Source organism: Mustela nivalis, assembly GCF_964662115.1.
Source record: "Mustela nivalis genome assembly, chromosome: 1".
Classification (NCBI taxonomy): Eukaryota; Metazoa; Chordata; class Mammalia; order Carnivora; family Mustelidae; genus Mustela; species Mustela nivalis.
The window spans coordinates 139,860,829-139,885,490 of NC_139020.1; the positions used below are offsets into that span (position 1 = coordinate 139,860,829).

The 24,662-nt window shown below is 38.8% G+C and overlaps 1 pseudogene across 1 annotated transcript; it reads right to left on the reverse strand.

Moving 5' to 3' along the window:
• Positions 1–19,773: 19,773 nt before the first annotated feature.
• On the reverse strand, positions 19,774–20,416 carry LOC309846219 (ferritin heavy chain pseudogene; annotated as a pseudogene). The gene has a single exon. The product of its transcript is annotated as a ferritin heavy chain pseudogene (transcript).
• Between the last annotated feature and the right edge of the window lie 4,246 nt (positions 20,417–24,662).

A 24,662-nucleotide genomic window follows, 5' to 3' on the forward strand; every position in this document is an offset into this window, starting at 1 on the left:
TGAAGTAAAAGCACTGCTTCAGAGAGCCTTCAGATATTTAATGGCCAATCAGCATTGCACAGAGGGGATCTCCTTGGCTTCATGCATCAGCTGAGTAAGTACAAAAGAGGTTCTTGTTAAGCTCTGAGCCCTGTACTCCTTTTTCTAGCCACTTCTGTATCCAATCCATTTGTCATTCTACTAAGTTAATTTTGCTTAAACCTTATTTGTATCTGTGATTTTCCTGCTTGGAAACTTCTCACATATAGTCAAGCCTCATGGCTAAAACTGAACTACCAGCCAAGCCCTGCCTGCCACCTTCAACCCAAGCACGTGTGCAAGCATGTGTGTGCACACACACAGAGCCCCAGCTTTCTTTTCCAATAGGATTTCCCCTACCTTTCAACATCACCCTTCTGCATCTCTTTAGGTTGATGTCCTCTCCTTCTGACAACACATACTCATTCCTGAGTCAGTATCTTTGCATTCCCACCCACCAGTCCTTCAAAGAATGAGAAAGTCATTCCAAGTGTTCTTGTCCTCCAAAAGTATGGTGTATCCTGGTGGTGTCCTGTATCCTTAAGCCCAAAGTAGTTCTGTCTTTGACAGATTAATTGGTAGAGTTGATTAACCACCACTTAGTGTTATTTTGTGGTTCAAGTGTATAAGCTCTTTCTAGGTAGGCTTGTATAATAATTTTTACCTCTCATTCTGAACAGAATGCCATGTACTCTGTTTTATGTCTCATAAATGAATTTGATATTTTTTGAGCATCTACTATGTGTTAGTCATTGTCACATAGTTTTTGAAATACAATGATAACAAATTAGCTATGGTCTCTAACTTCATCACATGCACAATCTAAGAGTTTACTGTTTTTGCTTTCCAGACCTACCCATTACAGCATCCAAATATCCATCTTTTCCTTAGAGACTCAGTTTTGGATTGCTGTCATTCACTCTACCCCATCTCAAAACTGCTTTATGATAAACTTCTTACAAAAATAGACAAGAACCTGGGAATTTAATGAATAACTGCAGCTCAGATCCTTACTTATGAAATCTAGTTTTGCTTTATCTGAGCTATAAGTGTAATAAGTGAAAGTATTCAAAAAATTGTAGGGCTGGTGGAGCTGGATTTCACAGAGAGCTACTCAAAGTCAATTCTAGGGCTATCTATAAGGATTATTGTATTTTAAAGAAGGATGCATGCAATATCTTCTTATATTCTAATTTTCCTGTGTTAAATAAGATTTACTAAATGAGAGTAAACACATTATATAAAAACATATAAAGATAACAGAACTAGATTACAGCTGTGAAGGATTTGTACACTGAGCAAAAAAGCAATGCAGATGTGATAACCTTTATTTTTAGCCCCCAAAATATTGTAATGGATTCACTTTTGGGTGGCATCTTAGCTCTGAAAAGTCCTTTGATTGAGAAAACTGGAAATCTCCAGCCTTTGATGAGTACTGTTAGACTCTATTTTGCATTATGAAATATGCAATTTTGTCATGGTCTTAAATGTAAACTACAACAAAATATATTTATCCTTGAGAAAATATCTTAATGAAGGTGTAAATGCTGAGGTCCCTTTGGGTTAGTAATTTCCATTGACACCAAAATCTCCAACAACAACAGCAACAACAAATTTCCAAGAACATGAGCAGGAAATGGGAGAGTGATTAGGGAGACTTTGTACTTGAGTTTGTAACAAATACTACAGAAGGAAAGAAAGGGGGGGAATCTCACAAGGAAAGGGATTAGGCAAAAATTCAACTCAGGATGTAAATGACCAGTATGTTTCCTTTGGCTAATCTAATAGTGAACTCACATAAGAAAATAAGAAATAATAATAAAAAAAGAAAAGAAACACCTATGTTGTTAATAAAAGAAGAAAGAAAAAGAAGCGACAATGATGATTTATTCACAAGTTCCCAAGGACTTAATGGAAAATGATCTTGGGCAATGAGATGATTTTGATTGTGTTTATCTCTCACACTTTCTATTCAAGATGATCTAGGGAAAGATATAAGAATAAAAACAATTAGTGAATATTTTTCAGTTTTAAGACTTTATATCTGAAATTTTGAATGATAATTTAAAGTGGGGAACACAGAGTTTTGGAAGTAGTATTGTTATTTCTTCTTGGTTTAATTCATTGGAAAGTTAAAAATGTGTTCATTTTAGACTAGTCTCTGAAAATACAGAGGTAACATTTAATAATATGTATAAAAATAATATAAGTATATTTATATCAATATATCTATTTGCAAAATTAGATGGGCCTCCCTTAGTTAGGCATAAGGCTAAGTTAGGCTTAGCTAAGCATAAGGCTTAGTTAGGCATCTGGCTGATATAATTTGCTGCATTTGTACCTTTGCTCTCCCTTTATAGTACAAAGTGGAGAAAATTCCATGGAGTTCTGAAGTTTTCAGAAATTTCTGTACACCTGGGATGCCTGGGTGCTCAGTGGGTTAAAGCCTCTGCCTTCGGCTCAGGTCATGATCCCAGGGTCCTGGGATCGAGCACCTCATCGGTCTCTCTGCTCAGAAATTTCTGTACACCTTTTGTAGTTTTTATGCCCCTTGAGCATCAGTATCACCTTATCTGCACAGTTCATATGTTTCCAAGACCCTAGCTAACCCTGTCTCTCTGGTATAAATCACATATATAACAGCAATGAACAGCTCTCAGTGGCCTGTGAGTCCAACATGGTTTCACACATCTATTTACATAGTCAAATTTTTTTTAAGCAGATGTACAACATTTTGCTAAATAATACATTTTGTTTTCAACCTAAGGTGTTGTTCTCTTCAGACCTCAAAATCCTTACCAATGATTGAAAGTGCAAGGAATTCAAATATGGAGGAACTTTCTAAGGGTGAAAGAGCCCCAAGTCATAGCATGGGCTCATGTGTGTCACATGGCTGAAAATGCTCAAAATGCTCAAAATGAGGCTGCATCACCACCTACACTACTGTGTGTAGTTAAAGGATGTTTTACTGTATATGTTGGAACAAGATTAGTAGTTTATTTTATCTTTTTTTAAAAATATATCACAATTTCAGAGTTTATATTCTTCAATTCACAGCATACGATCATCACCATCCACTCAAGAGTATATTTTTGTTTTGTTTTGTTTACTGTCCACAGTGTTCGTTAGTTGTTTACTTATAAAGGGAAACTATTCCATAACCCAATATTCATGTTTCATAGTTCAGGAACACAGGTGAGTGACAAACTTCCATAGAACTCAACCCAAAGAAATTCTATACATTCCAAAATCACTTTGACTCTGTAAGATACCGGCCTTCTTCATCTTCTCAAAAATCTTTCATGAGTCATAATTTCTGTAGAAGTCTGCATATGCCTTCTTTTTTGGTGCAGTCACAGCACACTTATAGAAAGCTTCAATCCCCAGAGATATGGGGACTGCTCCAATGGTATGCCATCTCAAATGCTTGGCCAGAAGACCTCACATTTGAGGTATCAAATCAAAGCACTGGAGGACATGGTAGTTATTCTCCTCAACACCACCCCCAAATCAAGTGTCATTCCTAATTGACACAACGAGGGTTCTTCTTTTCCAAACTTTTTTCATTTGGTCCTCCCTTTCTTCCCCAATCCTTACCTCATTTTATTCCCTCAGATGGGAACCCATGCAAGTATGTGTAACTTATCCTTAAATGCCCATTTATTCTTAAAAAATGTGTTGACTTTATGAGCATCCATGTCTTAAATGTGCACAAATGGTGTTATTTAGAGATCTCACTTACTTTCCTAATGTAGACATTTGATGATATTTATTGACAGCTGATTATATCTTGGTCATAATTTCTGATTTTGAAACTTTAGTTCTGGCTTTAGAATCCTTTAAAGAAGAATTTTATAGATCATCAGATAGGATGGACAGATGAAAGTAGGGGTGCTTTGTCTAGGGTAGATGTGTGGGGGTCTGGAGCCCCCCCCCCAATCTGCTTGGTTTTCCCTTGACTCCATAAAGTGGTCTCTGAAGTATCTCTTCTGAATAGAGGGCCCTTTGGAACACCATATGGCAAATCTTGGACTACATGCTTTTGAAATCATACTCCTACTCCTTTTCCAAGGTCTATCCTTGCATGAGATGCAGTGTATACATAAGCTTCTGTCATGCCAGCTAACCTGTGGGAGCAAGATCTTGTTTTGGTATCTTCAGTGCATCTCCTCAGTGCTCCACACACATTTTAAGGGAGTGGTGGGCACTTATTTCTGTTGATAAGGAGAGAAACTTGGTATGTAGACAGTTGATATAACAGAGTACTTTGGAACAGAAAAAATATCACCAGGTTATCTCTTTCTATATATGAAGGCTCCTTCATTCCTTTATCAAATAAATGAGATATGGAAAGTTAGCACCTGACGAGATATCATGTGGAATGTCACCCTAATAAAACTTCAGCACCAAGCATATGTATGTATATATGTATATGGTGTGTGTGTGTGTGTGTGTATCTGTTTATATACATACCTATATAAAATGACATTTAAGGGAAGGTCTTTTCAAAATGAATTCTACAGTTTTCAGCCTTCATACACAAAGTATAGTGAAGAGAAATATGAACAAATTTTCTCCAGGCTATGAGGCTTCTGAGGCAGTTTGTGTCTGCACTACATGATCCCAAGCTGAAAGGATTTTGAATTAGTGTCTTTGTCCATGGATTTTGGTGGTGGTGGTGGTGGCATTTCTTTCTTGCACTTCTTGCAAATGTCAACCTGTCTATCATGAGCAGCAAGTCTTTTCCACTTCCTCTAATTGCCATTTCTAATCTAGTATGAATTGAGAAGCCAGATAAGCAAGACTTTAAAAATTGGCTCCAAACAGCACAAGTTGCCTGAAGGTTTTGCTACCCCCTGAATAAATTGCACAGTATTTAAAGTTTTGATTTTAGAGTAGCTCTTTTGGATGCTCAGAGATTTTTGTTTTTGTGTTTGTCTTTTTCATCTTACTTTCTGCCTCTTATCTGCCTTTTGGATAGTGGAGGTTGCTAGATGAGTGCAGGAGGGACTCGGTCCGCATTTACCATGTTTGTTTTTCGTAGAAAAATACATATTCAGGGACAGTGCAGCTCCCATTATCCTTCTGTTTTGCTTTGATTGGGATTAATTTGGCTTGAGGAGCCAGATATCTTTTTCAGAGTTAGTGAATTATTTTTGGTTTACTGAAATAGTCAAGTTGACTCCTGAGTAGTTCCCAAATTTACTAGTGAGATGCTTCTTAGATAATCTGTGTTTATAATTTATTGCTTCTATCATGATAACTAAAAAATTTCAACCATTAGAAATCTTCTTCCCGTACTGGCCCGAAGACTCTCAGTCCAAAACCATGGTGGTAATTTGTTTTGTTATTTTATCTGTTGTATTAAGTAAACGCCTTTCAGAGACTGCATAAAGACTTTTCTGGTGACTTTGTAATGCTAAGAGATGAATTTACATATTAATATTAAAAATGGTGATGTTAGTGAAGTCTAATAGATATTTTATTGACAGGTCTTCTAATAACAAGGATTTGATTGAATGCTCTTTGGGTTCAATTTTGAAGAACGTAGTTCAGTGTACAGTGCATATCAGAAAGAGAGCACATGATAATTCCTGTATTTAATGGGGTTCCATCATACTCCTTTAAATAACAGCCTGCCATGGTCTAAAAGGAAACATGGTTACATGAGTATTCTCAAGTTCTAGCTAAGACATGATGATGCTAACCTGCCACTAAAAGCATTGACAGAGTCATTCTTTGTCTCCTTCTTGACTTGAGTCAACAACCATAGGATTCACAGTCTGTGCCCCCAACTGCTTTGCCATTGCTTTTTTCCCCCATTTTCAAATTATTTGTTGTTCTACTTTGCTGTACAGCCCTTACTTATTCTACCTTGAGAAGAGACATTGGTATAAAAAGGCAAGAACCCACTTCTCCAGTAATTCTCCACAATTCTCACCAGAAAGTAATGAGACAGTGGAATTTCATGTATTTGTTGAGAAAGGACAAGCTAGGTGGACAAACTTCTGTGCCTATCGCAAGGGGCCATAATACATGATTAAGTAAACAGTGTTGGTTGCAAAAGAGTATTATGATCTCATATTTGTACAATAACAGTAACACAAAGAAATAACAATGCAGCAATTCATAAGAATGTTTCTGGAAGAAAAATCACTCTACTATCAAAAGTACCTTAACTGAGGAAGGGGGACCAAGAGTGACAGATTTGAAGAATGCATGGTTCAGCAGTGTATCTTTTTATAAAACAGCCATGTGCTACATTTGTAATAAAATAATGCCATTTGGGGAATTATTTTATAGAAAATACTGGAGAAGCTGAAGGATGGATTTATCTGGGTGCATAAAGGAGAATGACATAGAAGGACAGGTTCTCCTGGTCAAAATCATTGATAGATGCATACTCTGTCCATACTGGAAACACGATATTCTATAGGCTTAGCATTGAGACTGCCTAGCCACCAGTAGTTAAATGATAGGATTGAAGGATAGACTTTCTGTCACCCTCCAAATCACTGAAAATAATTGGACTGACCCTCTGATTGGTCCAGAAGAAATTCTCACAGAGGTGTATTGACCCAATTTTCTATAGTCATTTTCTGACAGTGGTTATGTTGCAAGTATTTAGTTGGATTGGAGAAATGAAAGGAGTAGAGTTATATATTTGGAATGATGTCTGCATGGAGATGAGCTCCCTCCAGACATGTGTGGACCTGGGGTTAGCCTTGGACTGACCACTAGGAAACAATCTAGAGTCATTTTCAAACATTACTTTTAAATATCATGGTCTGCAAATGTGTGGTAGATAACCAGACATTACAATTACCATTTGAGTTGTTTTCATATTTTCAATATAAAAAACATCTCTATTTCATTTGTTTGAGAAAGAAAGAAGAGTCTGACCCTGTCTATCTGTTTGTGGGGCACAAGAATAGCAAAACCTCTTTATTACAAATGGAAAACATAAGTGTTTTTTGGCTTTAGAGTCAAAGTGAAAGGTCGGCCAGAGAAAAATGCCCTTTTAGTTTTCTTACTGTAAGAAAAAGAAAATCAATCATAGGTACATAGGAGTTTTCATATATTAGCAGTTGGAGAGTTCTGAATGGTATAGCCATTTTGGAGTTCAAGTGGGAAACACTGATTAACAATGAAAATTAGTATAGCTTCTGGATCTAATTATTTATAGCTACATGAAAAAAAACCCCTCAAAATTTAGTGATTAAAAAAATTACTATGATTTCTTATGGCTCCTATGGATGGTCTGTGCTCAGCTGGGTCATTATTATTGGGGTATTTCACATGGTTGCATTCAGAGGACAACTAGGTTGTAGTTACCCAAAAACTCATCTGGGGAGGACCACCAAGTTACTTTTTCACTCATAGTATATATGGTGCCTCAGCTTAAATATCTGGAATGGATGTGAGTTGAGTGGTTTCTCTCTCTTTCTCTATTCATATGGCATTTCCAAATGATTGGCTTGAGCCTCCTCACAGCATGGGAGTTTCAAGGTAGTCATACTTCTGATGTAGTGCCTGAAAAGCCAACTGCAAGGCTTTTGAAGACCTAGCCTCAGAAATTCAAAGATTTCTGAAGTTCAAGAAATTCAAGATGACACTGGCCTCAGAAATTCAAGAACACAGCTCTCACTTGCATTCTGTTGGTCAAGTAAACAAGTAAGGTCGCTCATTTTCAAGAAGATGGGAAATTAGACTCTACCCATTGATGTGAGGAGCAGCAGGAGTTTATAGGGACATGCAAGGAATTGGTGTAACCATCTCCAGAGACCACTTGCCACTCCTATCTATCAATGGGCAGTCTTGTGTCTTTCTAATGGCCCTATAAAAATGAATGCACTTGTACTCAAGAAGACAGGAATAAAAATACTCATTGTAGCATTGTTTATATTCACTCCTCCAAATTAAGTGAAATACTCATCAGTGGGTGGATGCTTAAATAAACTGTAGCATTTATGTTAATATTAAAAGGAATGTACTAAATCTATGTAAAGTAACATCAACATATATCCAATATACATTACTGAGAGAAAGAAGTTGCAAAATTGTTACACAATTTCCATGAAATCTACCTCTATAAAGATACAGTTGTAGATGTATATTTAAAAGCATGGGTAAATGTCCCGGAAGGAGGTATGCCACAAATTTAGATGTTTGGTAATAGGAGAGGGATTGGAGTTTTTTTTGTAAGGGGGGTAGATTTAGCCTTATATGTTATGTCTTCAGTTTTTATTGAAAAGAAAATTGATTCTTACTTGACTAAGTAAAAATTAAGAATATATAAAATGTATTTGAAGAATTTAAGTGCTAAAGACCACTTAGTGGCATATGTTGGGGAAAATGAACTAATAACTTTCTTTGTAAAAAGTTACTAAAAATCTTCGGTAGTTAAATAAAGAGGCAGGAAATGAACAATGCCCTCCTCATACAGGTAGAAGTGGCTTTTCTATAAACTGATGTGCACTGCTTTGAGAAGAGCCTGGTGAATATCTAGTGGAGGATAAGTTAAGACAAAGTGTTTTAAAATGTTTCCACAGCTTAGATCAAGGAACATCTTTTTTAAAGTTACTGGAACTGCCACAGAGAGAGAGTGAGAGAAATTAGCATCTAATTTTCCTCCAATTTTTCTACCTCCAATTGTGTTTTGTCAGCATATTTCGCTCAAATCCAAATTTCTATTAATGTTTAGTGGACTAATAATTGGCCTGAAATCTGGAGACCCAATATTCCAGCAAATATAAGTGAAAGGTAAAAGGGTTTTAATTCTGCTTTTCCTTTTCTGTCAAATCCTTAGACCTTGCCAGGATTTGTACAATGAAATATATTTTCCAAAGTTGAGCTGCTCTGACCCAGTTCCTTTCTTCTCATAGTAACCCTGCTTTGGACCCAGGTTATGCCTCTTCAGATCTATTATCCACTCTTCTCCCTACCTTCTCTGTCCCACAGGTTGATATGTGTAGTTTTCATCACAATGTTCCCAGAGCCTCTGGATTCTGATTGGATGTGGCCAATGAGGAGGTTTGCACAAGGTTAGAAGAGCAGGAGAGGGTGCCTGTGTGGCTCAGCCATTAAGCAGCTGCCTTTGGCTCAGGTCATGATCCCAAGATCAAGGCCCACATTAGGCCCCCAGCTCAGTGGGGAGTCTGCTTCTCCCTCTCCCTCTCCTGCTCCCCCTGCTTGTGTTTCCTCTGTGTGTATGTGTGTGTGTGTGTGTGTGTGTGTCTCTCTCTCTCTGCCAAATAAATAAATAAATAGATCTTAAAAAAATAAAAAAAAGAAGAAGAAGAAAAAAAAAGAAAAGAAAAGAAAAGAGGAGGAGAGGTCCAGGCATTAAATCCTTTTATGAAAAATTTCCTTGGGTTGGCTGTGCCCATCCACTGAAGGTTACTTCAAAGTCAGCTTTTTCTAGGTATTTAATTCTCCTCCATATCCTCTGTCATAGGGTGGTAATGACACGGCAGCTACTGATCCCAGTTACTGAGTTATCCCCTGACTTTTTCATAGACTCTTATAAATCCTCCACAATGTATCTCATTCTATGTCTATTTCTGAGTGTGCCATTTGTCTTCTGTTGGGATGACTGATCCATGACCTGTCTATGGGGTATGCATGATCTATAGGGTATGGATACTATTTCCCTTTTACCCCAAAAAACTTTATTTTTCTTGCTATCTATCATGATAAGGACATTAGGTGTGTGTGTATGTATCTATGTATATGTGTATATGTGTACACACACACACACACACACACACATACTGTGGTGGGTGTTCTAGGGAAGAAGAGTAGGAGCAACATTCTAGGTACCTAAAAGACTGGGAATGGCTGGAGGAGTCTGAAAATTTAACAACCTACTTAGAATGTTAGAGAACAAGAGATCGCTGTCAGTATAGCTGAAGAAGAATGAGAATTCAAGACATTCTCCCAAAAAGCAGACATCAACCCACCCTAACTGTTTCTATTTCTATCGCTAACCTGCAAACTGTTTATTATGGGCTGTAAATTCCTGAGCTCTAGGGTAGGTGGAGGGGGCAAAGCTCACTTGAGTAGGGTATGAAGAAGAGTTTACTGACTGAGTTGTTTTAGTCAGAGTTCAGTTTTGTGAGTTAGGCTTGACACAGGGCATAACCTACCTGTTTCTACTAGGTTCCATAAACTTAATTCAATATTGAAAGACTTTATGAGCCAGACCAATTTTGATTTGCACTATGTTTCCATGGGCTTTTAGAAAGTAAGGAAGTGGGTACCTGGTGCATTTTAACTTATTTTCTAAATAGACAAGAAAATCTTGGCTTATGGAGTTTCTATTTTGTAAATAACACTAGGGAATATATTGTATAATTTCCAGCAAGAGCCTGCTTTCTTGTGACAGAAATTGTTCAGAGAGCATTAGTCCTGGCTGAAATGAATAGCTAGCATTTGTTAAGCATCCTATTATTTAGGATTTTTTTTCCCTTCAAGTAATAGAGTAGTCCATTAAAGTAGCTTAACAATGGGACATTTAATTTTCTGATATACTAAATCGTCTACAGAGAGGTGGTTCCAGAGTTGTTAATACAGCAACTCAAATGAGTCAGGTTCCTTGAGTTGGCGTCTCTGCAATTCTCTTAGCTTTCTCCTCATGGTAATGAGATGGAGGTCACACCTCATAAAACGATGTCCACAGAAGGAAAAGGGGATAGTCTTTTTCTTCCCAAGTCTGTTTTCATGAAAAACAAAAAACCCAGGAAACTGCCAGCAGAATCCCCTTAAGCTATATGAAGTGGGACTATGTGTTAGGCCCACCCCTAAACCTGTCATGATCAAAAGAGTTCCCTTGTCTGAGTGTGAGGGATGGATTCTCCTTCTCAAAACATACTGCTGCCCCATAGTAAAGTAACAGCTAACATTTATTAATAAGAGGGATGGTTTGGGAGTAGGTAATCAGCCTTCTACCACCAACTCCTTCTAAAGGCCAGACGTGCTGATAAACATTTTGCATAGTCACTCTATTCCTGCCCACCATCAATAAGGTTTCTGTTATTAGCCACCTATGAGGAAACTGAGGCACCGAGAGACTACATAACTCATCCAGGATCACGCAGTGCTTAGTGGAGAATCATTCATTCTACAGATATTTGTGACACCTGCTGTGTGCAAGAAGAATGTGAAGAGAAAGAGAGGACCATCCCTGTTCTCAGGTTGCTTCTGGCCCAGTGGGGGAGTTTAGACTAGCAAAGTAATCATGGCACTGCCCGTGGTGAGGGCAGCTCATGCAGTTGTGTATCAAGTCCACCAATAGCACAGGAGAGAGGGTCAGCCCTCCCTGAATGGGTCTGCAGGGGTTTCCCAGGAAGACGAGTGATAGCAGGGTGGATTGACGGAAGCCCACACGGAGAGATGGATTAGGGCAGAGAGGTCGCTTCAGGCCACGGAACAGCATTGGAAAGGTATTGCTCACAATGGGGAAGAATGTTCCTTTTCTATTTGTCAAGCTTTCCAGTGTTAATTGGAAATTGTGGCTCTCGGGAATTAGAGGAGATAGAAGATGCAATGATCCTAAACCAATTTAGAAATGTACTCCTGCACCTTCAGTGAAATGACTGCTTATAAATTGCATTAAAGGTAACCTTTCTCATATTCAGATCTAAAAAGAAATTCAAAGAAAAGGAAATTTTCTTCCCTAGATAGACTCTTTAGACAGCTCCAGTCTGTTTTCAGAGAACAAAATAATTAGTTGTAAACTCCAAATGGCACAAAATTTTATCATTCCTCCTGGAGTAGGTTTCCCCAAAGAGAAAATTTATGATTTTTTCCCAATTGATTTGAGAGGGATTAAGTGGGATTGTGGTTAGGGAATAGGAATAAAGGTAAAGGAGAGGTGAGAATTAATTTAAGAAGAATCAAGAAGAAAAGTTTAACTAGGATAGCTTCAAGGGCATTAAATAAACCTTTTTTCAGTAGGGCTTAAAAGTTAATTATATTTTTTTCTTATGAAGTAATACACCACAGTGATGAAAGACTAATAAAATATTTACTAAAACAGTCAAGATCACTATAAGGAGTTAATAGCATTTCCCCTATTAGCTTTATGTTCTGTAGAACATTCTGTGTAATAGCCTTTATATTTTCCATACTAGGATTAATGACTTCTAAATGACTGCCATATCACTCTGTCCCTCTTGCCAGTCCTTCCTATCATTTTCTTGTCCCAACCCATCCTGTGGATGGGCCAATGCATCAAGTATATATTGCTTGGTAGTACACACTTGGAGAGTTTGATCTTCAAAAACAAAAAAACTGAAAGAGTTTTCCTCTTAGCAGTACATTTCAAAGAAAGGAGCAAGAGGTATGTGGGGTGTGTGTGTGTGTGTGTGTGTGTGTGTGTGTGTATAAAACAGATCAGGAAGTAGATCTCTGGCTGGCATTTCATGTTATAATAAACAAAATGCAATTCAGCTGGTAATTCATTGATACATCAGCTTTTTGTTTATTTTGTGTTTTTTGTTTTTCAGGATAACAGATTTGGAGCTGGCTAGTAAGAATTGACCCCCCCATCTTTCTCGACTCTATCCTTACTGGAGGCCTAAAGACATCACCAAATGAGTGCCCAGCGGATTTCCTGTCATAGATCTAGGTGAAATGGACATGCTTTAAATCCAACTGGAAAATGACTGGTCATGAAGGAGAGCTTGGAGATGACTTAGGAAGCTATAGTCTTAGTACATCCCAACTTCATAACAATACAAATTATTTAAGGAAACATCCATTATTTAATACAAATATAGCTAGGGATCCTGAGAAAATAAATTCACTTTTCTTCATTGGAAATGACAATGATGTGTAATCTTTTTTTAAAAACAATTTTTTGATCAGACAGCTTTTCACTTGGAAATATGGGAACTATGAGATGTGGGCATATTTATACTAGTTTATCCTGTCTATTTTGTGGATTGAATAAGGGTGATAGATACTACTGCAAAACTTAATAACCATGACCTTCAATAATGAATATTACAATCTTTTCTCAATAAAGGGCTGATGATTTTAGAATGAACAGTCCCATCTCAGGGTTCTTGGGCAGATTTGGCCTTGGACCAATATATTCCAACATCTGGCAGTGGAAATGGTTGTGGCACCCTGTTACTTATACTATATACCCCTGCAGAATTTAAGTCACCCTTAATTAGCTAGAGTTTGGGGTTAATGATGGGGTGATGATGGACATTCCTCAGAAAGACTGCTTGTTCTATAATTCCAATCCGGATCCATCTGTTTACCTTTGCTACACATCATAAGCAGTCAAGTAGTTTGAAGACAAGACAGCACTTGCATTTAGATAGCTAAAAAAAAAAAAAACTAAAACCAAAACCCAAAACAAAAAAACCAAAACAAACACAAAACAAAACAAAACAAAAAAACCCACAAAGAAACCACAGAATCACTGTCTTATGGAGCTGGGATCCCATGGTGCAAAAAGACTTAAGAAACATTTAGAGACCAAAATAGTACCTCATAATTTTCCAAATGTAGATTCAGAGAAAGGAGAAATTCTTGTAGGCTGAAGCTGCTTCTTGAAGAGGGTGTTGGATTACACTTTTAAAGGTGATGGGAAATGGGAGTAGACAGTAGAAACTTGGTGAGGGAAAAGGAAGGTATAGTGTTGGGAAATGTGGTGAAAAGTCAGGTCTGCTGGAGACTGAGAAAAGCCTCTGAATCCCAGGAGCAAAATCTTTGAACCCTCACAACACCTCAGAGCATCCCATTCCAGAGGCTGAATCACTCCGCTGGTATTCCCTGTCTCTGGAGTTGTGGCTGTGCCCTCTCATCCTTCTGTTACAGAAGATAAACATCCCTGATCCTCTCAAAGGGCAACTCTTCCACTGTGCCTTGGGTTCCATTTCTGTCACATTCTTAGAGTCACTTTCTGAGCTCTACCTGCTTGTCCCCTTCATAACCGGTGTTTCGAGCTGTAATGAATTCTTGCTATCAAACCTCTCCCATCTCCAGCTGGTATCAATGACAAAGACATCAGTTGATTATGGCCCTCTACCCACCATTCCCTTTTCATGCTCTTTCACAGAAAAAATTATGGAGTCAGTATTGCCATTGTTCTCTTTCCCTCCCACCACAGCCTCCTTACCTGACTTCAGTTAAGTTCTTTTCTTCCCAGTCCTCTGAAGCTGCTTTTGTGAAGTCACGATTACCTCTGTATTGCCAAATCCAGTGAGGACTGGCTATCTGGATCTTTCTTGACCTCTCAGTGAATTTGGATACAGTTGGCTCTGCCTTTGTGACACACTTTGTTTTCTTGATTTCTGTGATACCATGCACTTGGTTCTTTTTTTACTCCTCTGGCTTCCATATTGACTTTCCTTTTCCATCTCCATTTTCTTTACTTTCAGAATGTCTCACAGCAGTTATGGGTTCTGTATTCTTCTTGATCTCTATTCTCAGGTGGCCTCCTCATCAACTCGTATTACTTTAAATGTGTATATTCTTTACATCTAGCATAGCCTTCCTCAAATTGTGGATTCATTTATGAACTACCTGCTGCCTACCTTTACTGACTAATATGCCCTTAAAATTCAACATGACTACGACAGGACTTCTGATGGAGTTTCTCTTCTCTCAGCCCTCTGGTCCTATGTCTCAGTATAGAGTATCAAGATCTCTTATGTTCGACAGCCCATAGCCTAGGAGTTATTCCTTATTGTTTGCTTTCTCTCACATCCATAAGCAATTCCACAAAGTTCCTTTTGCCTCTACCTCCAAAGCATATGTGAAACACATACACTCCCTTCTGCCTTTCCACAGCTACCACCCTATTTCAGTCTGTCCTTAGCTCTTTCTTCACCTGCTGCAGTGGCTTCCTGACTGGGTTTCATCAGACTGTTCTTTCTCCACAATCAATTCTCTATGCAACAGTGATCTTTTAAAATATAAAATAGATCATGCCAGTATCTCTTTTAAAGTGCTCTGGGTGAGTTGCCAATTGTACTCAGAATAAAAGCTCTTGACCATGTCTTAAATGTCCGAGACCACTCTCCAACTCCCCATGGTTCTCCTTTTGCTTACCATGCTACAGCCACAGAAGCCTTCTTTTCGCATCTTAAACACTCCAAGCTATGCCTTCGAACTGGCTGCTGAATATTCCAGACACATGGCTGGCTCCTTTTTATCATGTAGACATCAGCTCATAAGTTACCACCTTGCTGAGACCTTCCCAGATGATTGAATTTCAATTAGCTCTCCACTTTTTTCCATTTCCCAATTACCTAGTTACTGTCTCTCAAACCACTTAAAAAATTTCTTCAGACAATAAAACAAGAAAGAGGAAGAAGAATGACAATGGAATAAACAGAAAAGAGAAAATTAATCTACCACTTGATTTGGTTTAGTTAATTTGTATTATTGGTCAATAAATAGAGTGAGAATTTTGAGGCACAATCAGATTGGTGACCTCTGAGCTTGGAAGTTACATTTTGGGGAAAAAAATAGTGTGCTCAGGAGTCCCATTCTCTGGTTTCTTCAATAAAGTTTGTCTGAAGCTGTTTGTTTAATCTGCCTCTCTAGTTGGAAACAAAACATGGAGGTATCATGGTGCCTTTTCAAATGGTCAGAAAATACCCACAACAGTCTGCTGGATTCTCCGTAATTAAGGAGTGAGCCCGTTGAAGCATTGGGAATTCCCAAATGTTGGGTATTAGGAAAGATGGAGAAATAATGGTTGCAACATCACAAAAATGTTCTTCCACTTGCTTTCATAAATGGATTCACAGTTTTTAATGGTTTTAGTGGTCCATTTGGTGAGCTCATAACGCCTCACTAGCATGAAATGTCTGTGGCAGCATCTCTAGATATAGTCTTGCTTAGAGTCGAGTAAGTTCTTACCTGGTTTGTGAACTGATGGAGCTGAATACTATTTAAATTTGTGCCTTTTATAAATCTGGCCTATCCTCTTTTTTGAGTCCCTAAAGTTGAGTGTTATTCTTGATTGTCAGAAACTTAAGTTTGGTTTACAAATTCCTGGATGTACGTGCATGTATCTGGCAGGATTATATGGAGCGTCTTCTGGGTTGGTGCCACTAGCCACATAGAAAATGTAACTTAACAGATGCTCTCTCTCCACCTTCTGAATCAACAGGGAGGACTTCTTTTTGTTTTTCTACTTGATGAGGCTTAGGGTAGAAGAGACATCAAGCAAACAGTTTGCTCAAGTATGATACTTGTTAAAAGACATACGGTGACCAAGATATTACTAGAAAATATATCACATTCAGATTTATTTTCAATTACCAAGTTTTGAACTATAGAAGCAAATTAAAAAGGGAAAAAAGAAAAAAATGAAAAAATCCACCAATAAGTAAATGATTAAATGAATCATGGAATATCCATTCAGAAGTTTCTAGAATCATTAAAGTCTGTTACGAGAATATAGAAACATGGAAAAAGTACTGTAAGTATAAAATGCAAAGGAGTACAGCAAACTATTTATTATAGAAGCATATCTCTAAGAGAACTATGCATAGAGAAAATAAACTGGGAGAAAATATATTCATATGTGTGGTAAAGGCAATTATGTATTAATTAGCGCAGTGTAGGCAAAGGTAAGAAATAAACTGCAAAGTGTATAGTAGCTTCAACATCATAGTCCAGACCAGATAGTTGTTAATTAGAGGAAAGCATCACTCTGTATACTGATCCAGGTTCCTTTTATCTCATGGATCTGTCACTACCTAGGACCCTGATTCCTCTCATGCAAATGCAGATGGGGAAGACAGGCAACCTGCATCTGAACATTCTTAGCCTGCTGCATGTTATTTGTGAGAACTAGTTAGATGGCCCCACTTAGAATGCAAGAGAGTCTGGGAAATGTAGTCCTTCACTGGGCAGCCACTTCCATTATGCCAAGGCAAAGCACAGATTTGTGCTAGGAGGTTAGCAATTTCTGTTAAACTTAGTAAGAGCAATGAAACTAAATCAGAATCTAGGTTTCTGACTCTGAAGTTTATGCTTTTACCTACTATGCTGTTTGAAGGCTAAAAACCTAGTAGTTTCCCTACAGAGTACAAATGATTAATGGGTTTCAGCCAAGCACCTCTGAGCCATTAACTCTAATAACTTAGGAGGTTGTGTTGTTGGTTAGAAACTCCATGTTGGTGTCAATGTCTTCTGATGTTCCCACTCCCCCTAGCTCCTGAGCAGTCTCCTATTCCAGGAAAGCCCAGAAATCCTGCCTGGAGCACCTCCATAGGTAGACTTAGGGAAGAAATTGCTGCCTTGCCAGTGAAATCAGCCCTGCTGTGAGGGTCCCAGATCTCATGTGAAGGAGAAAGAAGCCATCCTTGAGGGTTGGAATTGATTTAGATGATGACTGAATCTGAGCTCGAAGACCTTGCCTGGTCTCATTAGTTGCACCTTCCACCTTTTCTGAGGGCCACCATGCAGATGTTCCTTCACTCTAGTAGAGAAAGACCCACAATGTATTTGGTACATGATTCCCAAGCATAAGGGGGTTTCTTCTTCTTAGTCTGAACATTGGAATTAAGGCTTTTGACTGGTTTATCATCCAAAGCATCCTGTAGAATGTTGCTATGGAAGTCATGAGTTTTAAAAGAACAATCTGACAATCAGGGAAAAGGTGATTCCAGCAGATATCATCTGCTATTGCTACTGATGGTCTATCGCTACTTTGTCATGGTTTAAATGCTGAAGATTTTTGTACACATTGTTTTATCTGGACTTTGGAAGAAATCCACAAAGCAGATGTTATGTTCATCATCATACTCATTATCATCTTATAGATTTAAAGACTGTAATTTGAAGAGAAGACATAATTTGCTCAAGGTCACGCACTAAATAAGTAGAGTCTAAATTCAAAGCCCGGTAGTTCTTTTGCTAGAACTCTTGTCATTTTAATTTGTCCAGAATCCATTCCTACTTCTCTTAATATTCCAGTTCCTTTGAGAGTTTATCTGTCTTTCATTTTCTTGGAGTGAAGCTGCTCATTTCCCAGTATGAACATGAAGGGAGCCAATCTTTCCATTCCTTCCTGTTCTCTGCATGATAGAAGGTGACCCAAGCATGGGCAGCTAGATATTGAATTGTGGGTAAGGGAAACAAGAAGGAGGAAGGAGCCATCTGAGACTACAAAGTCTGTTATAGCTTTCTTATGTCTTTCTAAATCATGGCCCTCTATTACCTCCTAGATTTCTGCTAGTTTCTAAGCCTGTTCTCTCAGACTTTAATAAGTCCCATGATCTCTCAGGTATCTGCGTAATATACCTTGTCTTAGTTAAGTGACCCAGAGTTGGGTTCTGTTGCTTTTAATTAAGAGCACTATATTATATATTTGGACGCTATTTGTTACAAGTAGCAGGAATTCCATCCTTAAACTGGCTTAGATAACAAGGCAGTGTATTAATTCCCATAAAAAGGGCAGAGAAGGTGTCAGAGATTTCTCAGTCCTGGTAGAATGGGCCCATCCACCATCACCCAAACACTGATTATAAAACTCTTCTCCTTGGCTTTCTTACTTTCTTGTCCTAAAACTCCTGGGAATGATGAGTCATAGTTGGACTCAGTGTTGATAATTAGAAGTCATAATGTGGAACGTATATCACGTTAATGAGAAGCTGACTTGTATTGTTTTTTCTAGTAACAATATGCCCTGAAAAACCTGAATTACACATTTTTACAGTTTTACTTCACAGGGGGAAATAGCATTAGGGTTTAGATTTGGGGATGTTTGAAAGAAGTTTTATACTACTGGTTTTGTAAAGCATTGAATTATGAAAAGTTACTACAAGGGCATATATTCAAAATGCAGCAAAAGAAAAGAAATAGTCCTATAGATTCAATAACATACAACACTAGCTTCTTAATTAACCAAATATGTGTAAATGACCCTCATTTCCCAGATTCTCCCAGCAAGAGGTACATGGTGACTGCCTGATCTTCCTCTCCCTCAAGTAACTAAATGTGGCTAATTGCATTCCCTCCTGGAGAGGGAGCCTTTTAGGAGGGAAGGAGTTTTCTTTTTTCTTTTCTTTTCTTTTTCTTTTTTCCCTCTTTTTCTTTTTATTAAGGGCTTCTGGGAAAGAAATACTTTTCTAAATCATATACATGAAAGTAACTACATTTTTTCTTTCTTCTTCTTCTTCTTTTTTTTAAAAGAGAGATATAAACCATTCTTTACTTTCCAGACTAAGAGCTAGAAACATAAATACAAAGGTAAGAAATATGATGTTCCCATTTGAAAGTCTGATTAGTTACAGATAGAAGTTATAGAGGAACAAGAGAGGGAAAGTAACAGAAGAGGAAATGACAGCAGAGAAACATACAAGAGAGGACTTTCTTCTGATCATTTTTTCCCCACAGAAACACAAACACACTGACAATGCCAAGGAAGGCAGGTTGCAGAGTAGATGTACCCATGCCAAGGGGCATAACCACAGCAGATAGATAAGAGACATTTTTTGGAGTAATCTTACTGTCTTGGTAATTTTCAGGCTGTCTATATTTACTTGGGAAATTCTGCTTGCAGATGCTTACATATGCTTGGGAGCAGAGATACCAAATTTCATGCTATCCCCTTTGTAGATATTTAGGTGAAATCTAGAGGAACTCATTCTAAAAATAATGCCTTTTTTTCATCAGCTTTTTCTTTTTTGGGTGGGTACCAAATTACTTTATTTGAAGGAATGGTACAAATGAAAGAAGTTAAGTAGATGTTTTGGTACAACTTACAGAAAAGGTAAAGGTAACCCCAACATGCATGCATGGCCTCAGGGACCAGGTGGCTCTGGGATGACAGCCTAAGGCTTAGCTCTCACTATCACTGTTTCCCAAGATGTGCTTATCAAAGAGATACTCTACCATGCCAGATTTGGGGGCCCCATCTTGCACAGGTTGCTTATGTGGCCACCCAATACTTTGATGGATTTCACCTGCTCATTCAGGCAATGAGTCTCAATAAAGTCATACAAATGGGGGTCATTTTTATCAGTGGCCAGTTTGTGCACTTCTAGTAGTGACCGATTCACACTCTTTTCCAAGTGTAATGCACACTCCATTGCATTCAACCCATTCTCCCAATCATCACTGTCTGGTTTCTTGATATCCTGAAGGAAGACTCGGCCACCTCATTGGTTCTGCAGCTTCATCAGTTGCTCAGCATGTTCCTTCTCCTCATGAGACTGGTGAAGAAAATATTTGCCAAGTTCTTCAAAGCCACATCACCGTGGTCAAAGTAGTAAGACACGGACAGGTAGACATAGGAGGCTAGAGCTCCAGGTTGATCTGGCGGTTGATGGGGGCCTCCGAGTCCTGGTGGTAGTTCTGGCGCACTTGTGAGGGGGACACGGTCGTCATAAAGGCGGCTGAGGAGAGGCGGCGGTGGGCTGCGATTTCCCGGTGCTGGAGCAGCGACGGGAGGGGGAGGGGCGGCGGCTTGGAGCAGTCCAAGGGCACTGTGAGGAGATGGCCAGGGTGAGGGGACAAGCGCCGGGTTCCGCCCAAGCACTGTTGGAGCAGGAACCCGGGGCGAGTCTCAGCGGAGACTCTCTTCATCAGCTTCTTGATATGAGAATTCATTAATGAAGAAGTGAATAATGCCTCCAGTTGACACATTGACAAGAGTATTATAAACAATTGAGGCTAAAATGAGTCCCAAAGTCCTACAAAACAAAAAACTGTGTTCTTTGAAGACCAGAAGTTCTAGCTAAACCCACAAAGAAATAAATTAGAGGCATCTGACAGTGATCCAGGCCAAAGGGGCAGGGAAATAAACTGCAACCAAACATTGAGACTAGATAATCGCTTACATCTGATTTGCAAGATAAAGCAATTTAACCTTCTTCAATGGGTTTCAAAACCACATTGGAATAGAAATAAAATCTAGTGAGGTAGGAATACAATCTGGTAGAGATGTGGCTGAGCGCTGAAAGGTGTTCAGTGTCCCAGGAAACTAATGCTACCTTAAAAAAAAAAAAATGCAGAGAAGAGCAGGAGTAAAGATGGCGGAGAAGTAGCAGGCTGAGACTACTTCAGCTAGCCGAAGATCAGCTAGATAGCTTATCTAAAGATTGCAAACACCTGAAAATCCACCGGCAGATCGAAGAGAAGAAGAACAGCAATTCTGGAAACAGAAAAACAACCACTTTCTGAAAGGTAGGACCGGCGGAGAAGTGAATCCAAAGGGACTGGAAGATAGACCCCGGGGGGAGGGGCCAGCTCCCGGCAAGCAACAGCGCACAAAATCAGGACTTTTAAAAGTCTGTTCCGCTGAGGGACATCGCTCCAGAGGCTAAACCGGGGCGAAGCCCACGTGGGGTCAGCGTGGCCTCAGGTCCCGCAGTGTCACAGAAGGATCAGGGGTGTCTGAGTGTCACAGAACTTGCGGGTATTGGAACGGGAAAGCCAGCTACATAGACAGAGCCGACAGTAAGCTCACAGCTCAGTGTTACCTTGAACCGGTTGCAGGCTCGGTGAGCTCGGAGCGCGGCCGGAGGTCAGGCAGACAGGAGTAACTGGGCACTGTTCTCTGAGGGCACACTGAGGAGTGGGGCCCCGGGCTCTCCGCTCCTCTGGGCCGGAGACCAGGAGGCCGCCATTTGTATTCCTGTCCTCCGGAACTCTACGGAAAGCGCTCAGGGAACAAAAGCTCCTGAAAGCAAACCCGAGCAGATTACTCACCCCGGTCCCTGGTAAGGGCGGTGCAATTCTGCCTGGGGCAAAGACACTTGAGAATCACTACAACAGGCCCCTCCATCAGAAGCTCAAAAAGAAATCCAGCCAAGACCAAGTTCACCTACCAAGGAGTGCAGTTTCAATACCAAGGAGAAAGGCAGAATTCAAGAGGAGGAGAAAGCAAAGCATGAAACTCATGGCTTTCTCCCTGTGATTTTTTTTAGTCTTGCAGTTAATTTAATTTTTTTCTTTTTCATTTTTTGTTTTTTTTCTCACCTTCTGGTAAATTTTTTTTTAACTTTTACCTTTTTCTTTTTTAACGTTCTTTAACTAGTTTATCCAATATATATATTTTTTCTTTTTTATATCTTTCTTATCTGTTTTCTTTTTTTTAAATTCTTTTTCTTTTTTTTTTTCTTTCTTCCTTTTGAACCTCTTTTTATCCCCTTTCTCCCCCTCACGATTTGGGATATCTTCTAATTTGGTTAAAGCATATTTTCCTGGGGTTGTTGCCACCGTTTTAGTATTTTACTTGCTCCTTCACATACTCTTATCTGGACAAAATGACAAGACGGAAAAATTCAACACAAAAAAAAGAACAAGAGGCAGTACCAAAGGCTAGGGACCTAATCAATACAGACATCGGTAATATGTCAGATCTAGAGTTCAGAATGACAATTCTCAAGGTTCTAGCCGGGCTCGAAAAAGGCATGGAAGATGTTAGAGAAACCCTCTCGAGAGATATAAAAGCCCTTTCTGGAGAAATAAAAGAACTAAAATCTAACCAAGTTGAAATCAAAAAAGCTATTAATGAGGTGCAATCAAAAATGGAGGCTCTCACTGCTAGGATAAATGAGGCAGAAGAAAGAATTAGTGATATAGAAGACCAAATGACAGAGAATAAAGAGGCTGAGCAAAAGAGGGACAAACAGCTATGGACCACGAGGGGAGAATTTGAGAGATAAGTGACACCATAAGACGAAACAACATTAGAATAATTGGGATTCCAGAAGAAGAAGAAAGAGAGAGGGGAGCAGAAGGTATACTGGAGAGAATTATTGGGGAGAATTTCCCCAATATGGCAAAGGGAATGAGCATCAACATTCAAGAGGTTAGAGAATGTCCCTCAAAATCAATAAGAATAAGCCCACACCCCGTCACCTAATAGTAAAATTTACAAGTCTCAGTGACAAAGAGAAAATCCTGAAAGCAGCCCGGGAAAAGAAGTCTGTAACATACAATGGTAAAAATATTAGATTGGCAGCTGACTTATCCACAGAGACCTGGCAGGCCAGAAAGAGCTGGCATGATATTTTCACAGCACTAAACAAGAAAAACATGCAGCCAAGAATACTCTATCCAGCTAGGCTATCATTGAAAATAGAAGAAGAGATTAAAAGCTTCCAGGACAAACAAAAACTGAAAGAATTTGCAAACACCAAACCAGCTCTACAGGAAATATTGAAAGGGGTCCTCTAAGCAAAGAGAGAGCCTACAAGTGATAGATCAGAAAGGAACAGAGACCATATACAGTAACAGTCACCTTACAGGAAATACAAAGGCACTAAATTCATATCTCTCAATAGTTACCCTGAATGTTAATGGGCTAAATGCCCCTGTCAAAAGACACAGGGTATCAGAATAGATAAAAAACAAAACCCATCTATATGTTGCCTCCAAGAAACTCATTTTAAGCCCGAAGACACCTCCAGATTTAAAGTGAGTGGGTGGAAAAGAATTTACCATGCTAAAGGACATCAGAAGAAAGCAGGAGTGGCAATCCTTATATCAGATCAATTAGATTTTAAGCCAAAGACTATAATAAGAGATGACGAAGAACACTATATCATACTCAAAGGGTCTGTCCAACAAGAAGATCTAACAATTTTAAATATCTATGCCCCCAACGTGGGAGCAGCCAACTATATAAACCAATTAATAACAAAATCAAAGAAACACATCAACAATAATACAATAATAGTAGGGGACTTTAACACTCCCCTCACTGAAATGGACAGTTCATCCAAGCAAAAGATCAGCAAGGAAATAAAGGCCTTAAACGACACACTGGACCTGATGGACATCACAGATATATTCAGAAATTTTCATCCCAAAGCAACAGAATACACATTCTTCTCTAGTGCACATGGAACATTCTCCAGAATAGATCACATCCTCGGTCCTAAATCAGGACTCAACTGGTATCAAAAGATTGGGATCATTCCCTGCATATTTTCAGACCACAATGCTCTAAAGCTAGAACTCAACCACAAAAGGAAGTTTGAAAAGAACCCAAATACATGGAGACTAAACAGCATCCTTCTAAAGAATGAATGGGTCAACCGGGAAATTAAAGAAGAATTGAAAAAAATCATGGAAACAAATGATAATGAAAATACAACGGTTCAAAATCTGTGGGACACAAGAAAGGCAGTCCTGAGAGGAAAATATATAGCGGTACAAGCCTTTCTCAAGACACAAGAAAGGTCTCAGGTACACAACCTAACCCTACACCTAAAGGAGCTAGCGAAAGAACAAGAAAGAAACCCTAAGCCCAGCAGGAGAAGAGAAATCATAAAGATCAGAGCAGAAATCAATGAAATAGAAACCAAAAACACAATAGAACAAATCAACGAAACTAGGAGCTGGTTCTTTGAAAGAATTAATAAAATTGATAAACCCCTGGCCAGACTTATCAAAAAGAAAAGAGAAAGGACCCAAATAAATAAAATCATGAATGAAAGAGGAGAGATCACCACTAACACCAAAGAAATACAAACTATTATAAGAACATACTATGAGCAACTCTACGGCAATAAATTTGACAATCTGGAAGAAATGGATGCATTCCTAGAAACATATAAACTACCACAACTGAACCAGGAAGAAATAGAAAGCCTGAACAGACCCATAACCAGTAAGGAGATTGAAACAGTCATTAAAAATCTCCAAACAAA